This window comes from Antechinus flavipes, chromosome 2 (assembly GCF_016432865.1).
Source record: "Antechinus flavipes isolate AdamAnt ecotype Samford, QLD, Australia chromosome 2, AdamAnt_v2, whole genome shotgun sequence".
NCBI classification, from domain to species: domain Eukaryota; kingdom Metazoa; phylum Chordata; class Mammalia; order Dasyuromorphia; family Dasyuridae; genus Antechinus; species Antechinus flavipes.
In genome coordinates, this window is record NC_067399.1 from 387761731 (window position 1) to 387774384 (window position 12654).

Consider the following 12654-nt stretch of genomic DNA (forward strand, 5'->3'; position numbering starts at 1 on the left):
CCTCCTAGCCACCCTGTGCCTGACAAATGTTCACCCAACACAAGTCAGGCCTGGGAAAGGAGAGCAGCCAGGCTGAGTGATTTACACAGACATCAAACATGGTTTTCCAAAGAAGGAGCACATCAGGCCTTTGAAATGCCACCAAGAAGCCTCATCATTTATTGTCCTTTGGAACAGAGAGGCAGAGGGAAGTCTCTTTAATAGACAGCGATGAGGCTCTCTGTCCTGGCCTATAAATCTGCTAAGAATAAGATTCAGGGCAGAAGATGGGAGTTCTTAGAGAAAGGAAATTGTTGTGGCCCACCTTGAAAATAGGCTCAGAGAACAGAAAGGGAGAAAGGGGGGATTTTCTGGTTGGTAGGGATAGGAAAGATTAGGAACCTAAGCCCTCAGCTACAATTTGGGGAGTCCTACTGTCACAACACACACAGGGATCTTTGGATCTTCACTGTAAGAACATTGACAAAAAAGATTCTCCAAAATACTTTCATAGAATTCTGTTTGAGAATAAAAGGAAACAATATGGAAAAACACTTTGAAAATTATAAAATACCTTACAGATATCTGTGGGCCAGCCAGAGAATAATGGGAGGGAGAGAGGGAGGAGGAGTCGTAAAAGACCTGTGATTTCTCTGGCCTATGGAATGGTTTCCCACTGGGAGCCTCTGCCCAGACTGATTTCACAATCCAGAATGCCCTTCCTCGACACCTCAAATCCTGTTTATCATGAAAGAACCCCACCTCTAATTTAGAATGATTTCTCCTCCTGGATTCCCAAAGCACTTTGTTTTTACTTTTCCTCCAATACACCCCACAGTCTTGTCACATAATTATTTATGTGTATACAGGATCATAAAACAAACTTAGGAAATGCAACATTGTGTTTTAAGGCTTACCAAACGTACCCCTCAAAATGTGAAGTAGGGATACATTTACTCATCTGTTGGAAAGCTCTGAGATAGACAATGACTGGCTTGAAGCCACACAATCTGTCGGCAGTGGGTGAGGACAGGAATTCGCAGGTCCCCCAAGATTGCCCCCTCCACAGGAGGCCTAGTGACAACTAGATGTCACCAAGTCCTCCTAATCCTTGTTTGGCCCTCCATCACAAGCCTAACGGGTCACTTCATTACTAGAAAACACTCGTGGCTCTGCTTTCCCTCTAGAATAAAATTCCCCTGCCACTGAATGCTCTTTACAACCTGGCTCCAGTTTCCCTTCACTAATTCCAGACCTGCTAGCTCCCTGCTCACCTCTCCTCACAGCACATAGGATTAAGGGTGGATCCCTGGGTGGCCACAGACAGTCCCCTCCCGTCGCCCCCAGGGGTTTCTATGTGCTTGCCTTCATGAAGCCCCGCCCCTCTCCATAGTTTCTGCAGTCTGGCTCAGACCTGGGCTGCCTTTGCACATGCCAGGAAGGAATCACCCACTTGGTGCAGGCTCAGATGTCCCCTCTTATCCACAGCCTTTCCTGGTCCCTGCAGTGGTGATTCCCTCCATGTCTGTGTGCCCATGTGCGGCCCCAGCACACACTCAGCAGCCTATTCAGACTTATCTACCTGAACAGAACTGAAGCCCCTCCAGAGCAGGGCTATCCCCACTTGTACTTGATAATCCCAGGCCCCCTCCTCTGCCTTTCACTCCTCCCCTACACTGCCAGGTTGGGCTGATGGTGATTCAACACACACAAAAGGCCGGCCTGTCCATGCGGGTCCGCAAGTGGAAAGATGAAACCTTCTAAGCAGACCGCCGGAAGGAGGGGGCAACTGCCCTCTACACAAAGAAGGGGAAAGGGAGGGCAGGCCCGATCCCAAATGCTGTGCAAAATTATCTGCCACCACAGCACAGCTGATTTATCCCAAAGGCCTGAGCGAGGAGATCCCTGAGCCAGTCCCGCCATGTGTAGGGGAAAGGAGGCTGATTTGCCATCTTCCCATTTAGAACTCCCTTTTAAATCTAGACTACTCAGTCCCAGTCAGAACCAGCACAAAAGAAATTCAGTAAGTCCAAAAGTAAAGTCTATTGACTTTGGACAGAAAATGCCATCTGCATTCAGAAAAAGAACTATGGAGACTGAATGTAAATCAGCACATACTACGTTCAGTTCTTTTTTCTGTTTTTTTAATCTGTCCCATGGTTTTTTCCCTTTTGTTCTGATTCTCTCCCAATATGATTCATTAAGCAATGTATGTTAAAAGTAAATAAATTTACTAGAAGAAAAATAAAACAAAAAAAGAATTTCTTAAGCAAAAAAAAATTCAGAGGACAAAGGTAATTAAGGTGTTAGAGAAAGATTTAAAAAGATGGAGCAAAAAAGCTAATTAGATCTGACTAAAGGAAGGAATATGATTTTTAAAAAAGGGAAGAGAAGAAAAAATATTATTTGGCTCGAGTAATTCAACGACTGCATTAAGAATGATTTCCTTAGGTAGTCTGAAGGGGAAAAAATAGAAGTAAATAAATGGGAGCATAGTATTTTTACAAGTATTTCAAAACTCATTTAAGCATATACAGCAAGGGCTTTTTTGTGTGTGTGACTTATCCTAGGCTAAAGGACCTAGAAAAATAAGTTGTTTGTTGTTGCTGGGGTGGCACACAGAGGTGACAAGATGTGCTAGGTGTCTTACAATGAGAAAGGGATCCTGCTGGCACAACTGCTCCATGGCATGAATATGATGTGCTGAACACCTTTCAAATTAGCTTTTTTTGGAGGCTGAAGAAAAACTGTCCTGGCTTCCCTAGATCTTAGTTGGCATTTCCTAGTCCTCTGTTTCTTGAGAATCTGTAGCACATGCTCGATCCCTGAACAAACAAAACCAATGCAATTCAACACAGTCTATTTAGTTCTTGCCACAATTACAGAAGTGTTTATGAATGAGGCATCTTTTCAACAGCAAACGGAAAAGCAATGATCGTGGGAAGGTCTAAGGCTGAAAATGACAACATTAAAATACTTAGTTTAAAGGACTTGGAAGTCATATAGACAACAGAATTTTTCTGCTGTAGTACATACATAATAAGTCCCCAAAATAGCCTTTGTTTGCTTGGATTTTGCTCAGACATTTAAGGATTTTGACAGTTTAAATATGGTGAACAATATGGTGAACCATCCAAGTACTTATATCATTGGTATTTGCAATGATCTTTGTGAACAATTAGTTCTGAAAGGCAGGCACTAGCATTAAAGAAGCCCAGTTTCCATTGGGGAAAAGAGTGAAACACTAGTTGGTTGGCTAATGTTATTATATCTCATGGTGAAACCACAAATTTTTTCTCCCACCATGTATAGCTTCTAGACAAAGGTTTGAAATGGCCATGCAGATTCATTATTTCTGCTCAGTTACAGAAATCTTTATTTATACATGTTTCAAAGGGGGATTTGAGGGGAGAGAAGTTTTTTTTTTCTTTCCTTCAGTATTGAACTTGCTTTGTGCACACTGACCTATCACATGAGCCAAGCTGAGTGAACAAGAGGAAGCTACTAATTCAGAGATATCTCTAAGATCCTCCACCTACCAGGGCTGAAGAAGAAATGTTGGAACCAAATGACAGAAAACCTTTTTTCAGTTCTGAGACTGAACAATCAGCTAGTCAACATGTAACAATTCAGGATATATGCCTACATAGTCAGGTATCAGGCAGTAGAGAGGAGAAGAAATTCATGTTCTGAAGACTTGAAATATCTTTGGTTGCTAAAAGAACATTTGTCTTTTTTGGAAATCGAGTACAAAGTAAGCAGAGGACTTTGATGACTTGACTTGAAGAAATATTCAACATGCTAGCTCATTTTGGCAGTAACCTTTTTCATGATGTAATTTTCTTTGCAAAAGTGGTTAGCCTGGGGAAAGTATTTATGAAGAAATTTCAGTCTCATGGAAATAATGAGAATATAAAGGGAAAGCACAGATTATGTTCAGTCGTTTCTACTGACCATGACCTTCTCTAATCTCTTACAGTACTTATCTGGAGAATGCTCAAAGTAATTCCTTATCAGTACAAATATCATGTCTATAGGCAGTAGAAGAATGAAATTTATAATAGTCACATACATTTAGTAAAAGTTAAGTAAAAGTTACAGCCCAAGTGATAGAATCAGTCAATATGCATTTAAATACTTACTATGTGCCATGGATACCAAAAAAAAAAAGGGGCGGGGGATTTAATAAAAAAACCCCATGGTCAGTAAGCTTGAGGAATTTACATTCTGGGATGGGGAAGGGAGGGAGGAGAGGAAGAGACAAAATGCAAATAACTATGGACATACAATCCATGGCATAATGATGATATGGAAATAATGTCAGAGGGAAAAAATTAGCAGTGAGTAGAACGACTTTCAGAAAGTCTTCTTGCAGAAGACGACATTTAAGCTGTCTTGGGGGAAAAAAAAAGAACCTAGAAGGCTTGAGTTAAGAAGGGAATGCAACTCTTAGATATGGAAATTAGCCAATGGAAAGTTTCTAAGAGATGTTTGCAATTGAGAGAGCTCAGTGTTTGAGGAATATCAGATATGTTAGATGGAAACAAAATGAAAAAAAGAATAGAACAGGAAGGGGACAATCTATGAAAGACTTTAAAAATCAAATAAAGGATTCTATATTAGATCTTGGGTAATAGGAAGACACAAGAGTTTTACTGGATTGGGGGAAGTGACACTATCACAGGCACGTTTTTTTTTTTTAATTTAATTTTATTTTATAATAACTTTATATTGACAGAATCCATGCCAGGGTAATTTTTTTTACAGTATTATCCCTTGCACTCACTTCTGTTCCGATTTTTCCCCTCCCTCCCTCCACTCCCTCCCCTAGATGGCAAGCAGTCATTTACATGTTAAATAGGTTACAGTATATCCTAAATACAATATGTTTGTAGAACTGAACAGTTCTCTTGTTGCACAGGGAGAATTGGATTCAGAAGGTAAAAATAACCTGGGAAGAAAATCAAAAATGCAAATAGTTCATATTCATTTCCCAGTATTCTTTCTTTGGGTGTAGCTGCTTCTGTCCATCATTTATCAATTGAAACTCAGTTAGGTCTCTTTGTCAAAGAAATCCACTTCCATCAGAATACATCCTCATACAATATCGTTGTCGAAGTGTATAATGATCTCCTGGTTCTGCTCATTTCACTCAGCATCAGTTCATGTAAGTCTCTCCAAACCTCTCTGTATTCATCCTGCTGGTCATTTCTTACAGAACAATAATATTCCATAACATTCATATACCACAATTTACCCAGCCATTCTCCAATTGATGGGCATCCATTCATTTTCCAGTTTCTAGCCACTACAAACAGGGCTGCCACAAACATTTTGGCACATACAGGTCCCTTTCCCTTCTTTAGTATCTCTTTGGGGCATAAGCCCAGTAGTAGCACTGCACAGCACGTATTAGGGGTGGCAAAAGACCAAGCCAGAAGGCCAAGCCTCTACATAAGAAGATAAAAGCCTAAATCAGGTGGCAAGACTTGGCAACAAACAGGGAGTATGGCTAAAGACAAGTAGATGGAACAAGTGGATGACTAAAAACAAATTGGATGATGGGGCAAATGACAGTAATAAGAAAGACAGGAGGAAAGAAATAATGACAGGGGGAGAAATAATGAGTTCTATTTGAAACTGGAGACTGAGATGCATACATTCAATTTAAAACATCCAAAAGGCAGTTTGATACAAGACTGGAGGTCAAAAGAAAGGGAAAAACTAGATAAACAAGGTTTGAGAATCATATTCATAGAGGTAAGTGAACCCATGGGAGCTGATGATATTTCCAAGTGAGATAACATAAAAGGGATACCTTTGCATTGTCGTGCTTGAAATGCACACACAAATCCTCACTTTCTGTAGAGAATCCCTCTCTTCCTTTATGTGGCAGCTTAACCAGTCCCCTCTCCCTGAGACTTTCCTGATTTCCAACAGCTTGTTCCCTCCTCAAAATGCTGCAGGATTTAAAACTTTTTTTTTTTTTTTTTTTTTTTTTTTGTATTTGCTCTTGTTATAAAATTAGGCTTAATGGTCTTGAGACTACCATTGACAGTTTTCTCTTAAAGAAGGATGTAAGCTTACAGAACATACTCATAGAAAAATACTGACAACAATATTTTTTGAAAGTTACCAACTATGTCTCCCAAATAATCTACTGTCAGCTTGTTTTTCTCCCTGAAGACAAACCCCCAGAATAATATTTTGCTTTGACTCCTGATAGGCAACTCAACCAGGTTCCATTCTAGAATCCTTTCTGGCTCTTTTCCAGACTTAAGGATACCCCAAATCATAGTATCACCTTCATTGTGGAGCTCCCCTTTCTGCTGAATGAACCTGTGTCTCTGTGCTCCCCAATGCAGCACTGCCCTTTATATGAGTGACACTTAAGTCAGTGTGTATGCCCGAGTAGTATGTGCAATCCCCTTTTCCTTTTTTCCTCCCTCCTCCTCCTCTTCTCCATTGCTTACAATAAAATTTTGCATTGAATGACTCCTGTTGACATGTTATATTCAGCACCCAAACTCATTAAAGGATTGTTTTCTCCAATATCTCTGGCCGGTCCAGAGGTCTTTCCTTATTTATAAATTGTAAACTTGGTCCTTGGACAAGGACTTAACCTATTGAGAGTCTCATCTACACTGGGGGTGTAGAGCACTGTTTAAATCTGGCTGTAGAAAACAAGGGTCACTACGGGACTCTAATGCCAAAGAACTGTCTCCAAACAGTTCTTTATATATTTATTCTGAACATATTCATATACATACATATCTATTATGTTTATCATCAACAGAAAGAAGGGCTACTTCATACTTTTTTTTTGTACATAATGCCTGGTACACAAGAAAGGTACTTGATAAATACTTATTGATTGGCTGTTCTTAAAAGATTTTGAGTTTGGGGAACAAAACAAAATAAGATTAAACTGAGAAAATGTGTTCTACTAGAAAATAATGACACCGAAGAGCAGATGCTGAAGCTTGCTTTCTACTTTCTTGGAAGGGCAATGATCCACAGGTGAAGAAGATGGGCATCCATTCATTTTCCAGTTTCTAGCCACTACAAACAGGGCTGCCACAAACATTTTGGCACATACAGGTCCCTTTCCCTTCTTTAGTATCTCTTTGGGGCATAAGCCCAGTAGTAGCACTGCACAGGCACGTATTAGGGGTGGCAAAAGACCAAGCCATTGACTTATGGTCAATGGGCTGATTCATCATTCAACTATACATAATCTTTGTTACAAGGGAGAAGATTCTATAAAAGTGAGGAGAGAAAAGGAGATGTGTCATTGGGAAATGAGAGGTTTCAAGAGATCCAGAGATCAAGATATCAATAAAGCAGTTACCTGGGGGGACAAAAAAATAGAGAATGAGGGGTGAGTCAGAGATTCTTATATTCATGGCCAGAGTATAAGTATATATAATTGGGAAGACACTTCTTAGAGAAAAGGACCTTAATGAGATCAAAATGTAGCAAGATGATACAAGGAATATAATGTTAAATTGTATGATATTTTCTACCAATGGGAGACACATAAAAACTTCTCATTTTCAAATACATTATTGAGAATCATACTCAGCAGAATCTATCATGTTTCTGAGATGGCATAAAAATAATCTGCCACTGAAATTATTCTGACACCAAATAATAAACAAAGTTACAATAATAAAATAGTTAATGTAAATGTCTGTTTAAGATTCAGCAATTGTTGCTTTTATCAAATGAGAAATCTCTACAGTTTGAATAGAGGCCAACAAAAGGTTTGAAAATTTAGTGCCAGGTAAAGCCTATTTGCTTGAATGTTAGACAACTTAAAAGGAAAAACATTAAAATGGTTCAAATGCAAAGTGACATATGCGCAGCAGTTTTGGGTTTGGTGCAAAATAACATAAATGTAATTCATGGGTAGAGCTCTGGAGTCAGTCTAAACAGACTCCAGTAGTAATGCTGGGTAATGCCTCTGGTCCTAAGGCACCACAGGTGCCCAAGTGCATCACTTCAGTACAGGAGAAGAATCCTGTCTCTGGAATCACAGGGCTTGGTGTGGAGGATTCCCATCTCTCTGAGATAGTACATTGTAGGACCTCTGAGTCTATTTTCTGCATCCATAAAATGAGGGGAACAGAAGATTTCTTGGAAGAGTGGAAATCTAGAAGATAGCTGAGTTCCCATGCAGACTGAAATCTAAGGTCCAGGTGATATATGGGAAAGAAAAGAATATCATTTACATAAGCCAAGGAGAGAAATGACAGATCACAAGATGGGCTTAACCACCATGCTAATTCCCCTCCTTCCTGCTAACTCCTTCAATAATGCTCACTAAAGAGACCAACCCCAAGTAAAAAGCTCCTTATGACCCCTTCACATCATTGGCTCTTTGTCATCTCCTATCTAGTTTAAGATACTCTCACCTCCACTTCAGGCAGTTGGGGGAATTTGTATCTGTGCTGGTCTTTATGCTATACTTTCTCAAAAACCCTTCCTTCATAAAAACTAAGTGCTAACAGGCTGATCCCTATTAAGAAGAAGCACACTTAGAATGCGGACTTGTGAGCAAGAACTCTATGGAAACCGGGGATCCACCCTGCCAGTGCAAGGAGTAAAGAGATGAAGGCCAGATGAGTGCTCTAAAGAACACTCATATTTCCATGAACTCATAAGGTTTCTATTTCAATTCTTACTAAACACAATACTCTCTATGAAATTCCCAATTTGAGTTTCTGCTCAAAAACTTTTCATGAGTAGAAGTCCATTAGTTGTTAGGAAATCTTTAAGTAAGGGAAGCCTTGCAACTTTCACTATACTCTTCCTATTTCTGTCTTCTGGGCCAAGCAGAACACAATACTTGAAGACTTTTGTTCTCAATGAATGGTTTAAAGGATGAATGTATCAAGTTTCCAGGTTTAGATAAACATCACGTGAGGCACTCCTAGTTTCAGGACAGTGTACTGACCTGCTCAGATTATAGCAAGAAAGTTCTGAAGATAGGAGTAAGCTGGAGAGATTCCAAAGGGGAATCCTAAGGATGTTTTGTAAAAGGCTCGAAGGTCATGCTATATGGGAATGGCTTGGAAGGATGGGGAATCTCAGGCTGGTGTTAGCAAATGTGAGATGCTGATTATCTTTGGTGACAATTTAAGAGTTATGATGGGGAGAGAGATTAAATTTCTCTTGGACCTAGAGGATAAAACTAGAAGCAAGGTGTGTAAAGAAGCAAATTTAGGTTTGATTTGAAGAAGAAATTCCTAACAAAACTATCTCAAAGTGGAGAAGAAGGGGATTCCACCTCACTGGATGTCTCTAAGAAAAGGCTGGTTGTTGGGTATACTGGAGAAAGGATACAGATTGGATTGGTTGGTTAATCAAACCTAAATTCTTCACATTATTTTCCAAGATCTTCTAACTGCCCTCCTTTATCTTTGATCACTTCCTGACTAGATTGACTGTTTCTGCCAGTCATAACCAACTTAACATTACCTGAACATAAACTTCTTCGCCTATCCCATTCCTGAGCTTTTTATATTTACATATACACACATACATACATACATACATATAATTTATTTCAATTCATGTTCATCTATATTATATCCTATTCTTCTAAACAAGGATCTAGACCATTCTTAATTAATCAGTTACTCTTCCCCTTTCTATGTCAGTTTCTCCATCTATAAAACAAGGAAGATGAATAAAATTAGCTCTATAGTCCCTTCTTACACTGGAAAAATAAAATATGAATTTGTCCTATCCCAGTGTTTCTTTTTGTACAACTCTTTTGTATTTTTTACATATATCTAGTTTTCTTTTTTCTTTCTTTTTTTTTTCTTTTTCTGAGCTAATTGGGGTTAAGTAACTTGCCCAAGATCACACAAGTAGGAAGTGTTAAGTGTGTGAGGCCAGATTTGAACTTACGTCCTCCTGACTTCAGGGCTGGTACTCTATCCACTGCACCACCTAGCTGCCCATATATCTGGTTTTCTAAAATTAACTTTTTAAACCCTATTTTTAGTGATGTCTGAAAAGACCCTGCACATGGTTCTAGATTTCCTGATGTTAAAGGAATAGCTGAGACAGCAAATGAGAGTAAGTAGAAAGCATATCCACCAAGTATCAGCACACTTGGATGCCAGCCTGACTTCACACAGACCCCGTGACTTTGGTTTTCTCCATCTATAAAATGAAGACAATGCTACCAGTTCTGTCTGGCACATAGGGAGAATCCCATGACATGATGGAAATGATAGCAACATATTTTGAAAAAGTACAAAATGCTGCTTACACCTAAGAGATCAAGGTGATCATCTTTTTGTTGTTTACTTGTTTGTTCTTTCATTTCTATACCTCAGAGAAGGGTGGGGCTTGATCACCCCTTTCTTCATTTCCTGATAAAACTCTCTGAATAGACAAATAGATTTAAGATTATTTCAGAATAAGGTACATATCTAGCCACAGTTTCTTCTATCCTATCCAGGAAAAGTCTATTGGCAGAGTCAGAATAGAGCCTCTTAGACCGAGGTCTTGAGAATCACTGTCAAGAAGATGAAAGACCTCCCAATAAATCTGAGTCCTACATGGACATGCTGATCAAAATACAATAAAGAAAAAAGCAAGAACTCTGACAAAAGGGAAATGAGGATTCGGTGGGGGACAAAATACAACAATCTTCTACAGAAGATGAGAAGCATAAAAGGGACGTTAGATGTTCAAAAGAGCCAAGTGTCAGAGAGGCATAAAAATAAGTGAAGAAAGACAAAGTGTGGACATCAATGACATGATGCCCTCGGTCTAATGATGGCAATGGCAAGGAACAGGAATGCCTAAAGACTAAAATCCACTAACCCATGACATGGTGAGCTAAAAAGGATTAATGGGGAAACTCAGGGAGGCAGTCAACAAGCATTTATTAAGAAAGAAAAAGGAGTGGAGGGAAGAAGAAACAGAGAGAGAGAGAGAAGAAAAAAAAGAGAGAGAGAGAGAGAGAGAGAGAGAGAGAGAGAGAGAGAGAGAGAGAGAGAATATGAACAGCTAGAAAACAGAGAGAAGGAAATACTTAAGAAAGCTACCTGGAAATGTTTTCAATTTCTGTATGAAACAAATCCACAGACTTTAAATATAGGCTTTGTCTAATGGGGAAGAGGAAAATAGCTTTTTTGTTGAATAGGATAACTGTGTATTCCATACATCTGGAAGGAAAGAGACAATCTGAAAAGGTTTCTACTTTTAGGGATGCCAGGATCAAAGGGTAATAAATCTTTAAAAAAACAAAAAAGGAATCAACAAGTGTGAACCTTATTTTATTCAAGGAGGTCATTAGATGATTTTATATAACAATGAATCTATTACATATTTTATATGCATATTTAATTAAATGCAGCAGTCCTGGCACTGTTCTACTTAAATATGTCCCCTTCTAAATTTTCACTGATACTCTTTTTTTTTTTATACCACCATCATTGCCTAATTCATAATCCACCCAAAAAAAAAAAGGCCTACCACCTTATAATAAGTTAGTTAAGCAAAACAAATTTGAGTAGTATTGATCAAGTTTGAAAATGTATGCTCCATTTTATACCAATAGTCATCATTTCTCTGCCAAGAGATGGGAGGGATTTTATCAAGATCTCTCCTTTCATTCTCCATTAACTTATTTGTGTTTATCTTTTCCATCTAGATTATGTATACATTTAGAGTTTCTTGTTCTGTATGATGAGATGTTCTAGGCCTCATTTTTCCCAGTCAGATCTCCCGTATTCTGAACACTTTTAATGGAAATGCTTAGTAAATCCTTAAACCAGGAGTCTGTCACATTGGGTATACAGAACATTATGTGCCTGTAGGTCATTTACTTTTGGATCTTATGTAACAAATCTATTTCACTGGTCAACTTTTCTATTTCAACCAGTACCAAGTAGCTTTGATGATTACGGCTTTGTAGCATAGTTTAAGATGTGGTACTTACCCAGCCCTTTCCCTTTTCCTTTTTTTATTCCATTATTTCCTTTAAGACTCTGGACCTTTTGTACCTCTAGAGAATTTTGTTATATTATCATCTCATTTTATAAGCTTATACTTTGGTAATTTGATTGGTATGGTACTGAATCTTTTTTTTTTTTCCCTAAAGCTTTTTATTTTCAAAACATATGCATGGATAATTTGACACTGATCCTTGCATAGCCTTGTTTCAGATTCTCTCCTTCTTCCCCCCACCCTCTCCCCTAGATGGCAAGCAATTCAATATATGTTAAACATGTTAAAATGTATGTTAAATCCAATATGTATGAACATATTTATACAATTCTCTTGCTGCACAAGAGAAATCAGATCAAAAAAAGAAAGAAAATGAGTAAGAAAACAAAATGCAAGCAAACAACAACAAAGAGTGAGAATGCTATGTTATGATCCTCATTCAGTTCCCACAATCTTCTCTCTGGGTCTAGATGGCTCTTTTCATCACTACACCATTGGAACTGGCATCAATCATCTCATTGTTGAAGAGAGCCACGTCCATCAGAAGTGATCATCTTGTGGTTGCCGTTACGGTTTTGCTCATTTCACTCAGAATCAGTTCATGTAAATCTCTCCAGGCCTCTCTGTATTCATCCTGTTGGTCATTTCTTACAGAACAATAGTGTTCCACAGCATTCATATACCATAACTTATTCAGATATA

At 38.7% G+C, this 12654-nt stretch overlaps 1 protein-coding gene across 2 annotated transcripts in view; it reads right to left on the reverse strand.

The window, feature by feature from the left end:
• SIL1 (SIL1 nucleotide exchange factor) overlaps positions 1-12654 on the reverse strand; it is a 323522-nt gene that overhangs the window by 4396 nt on the left and 306472 nt on the right. The gene's annotated exons all lie outside the window — the stretch shown is intronic.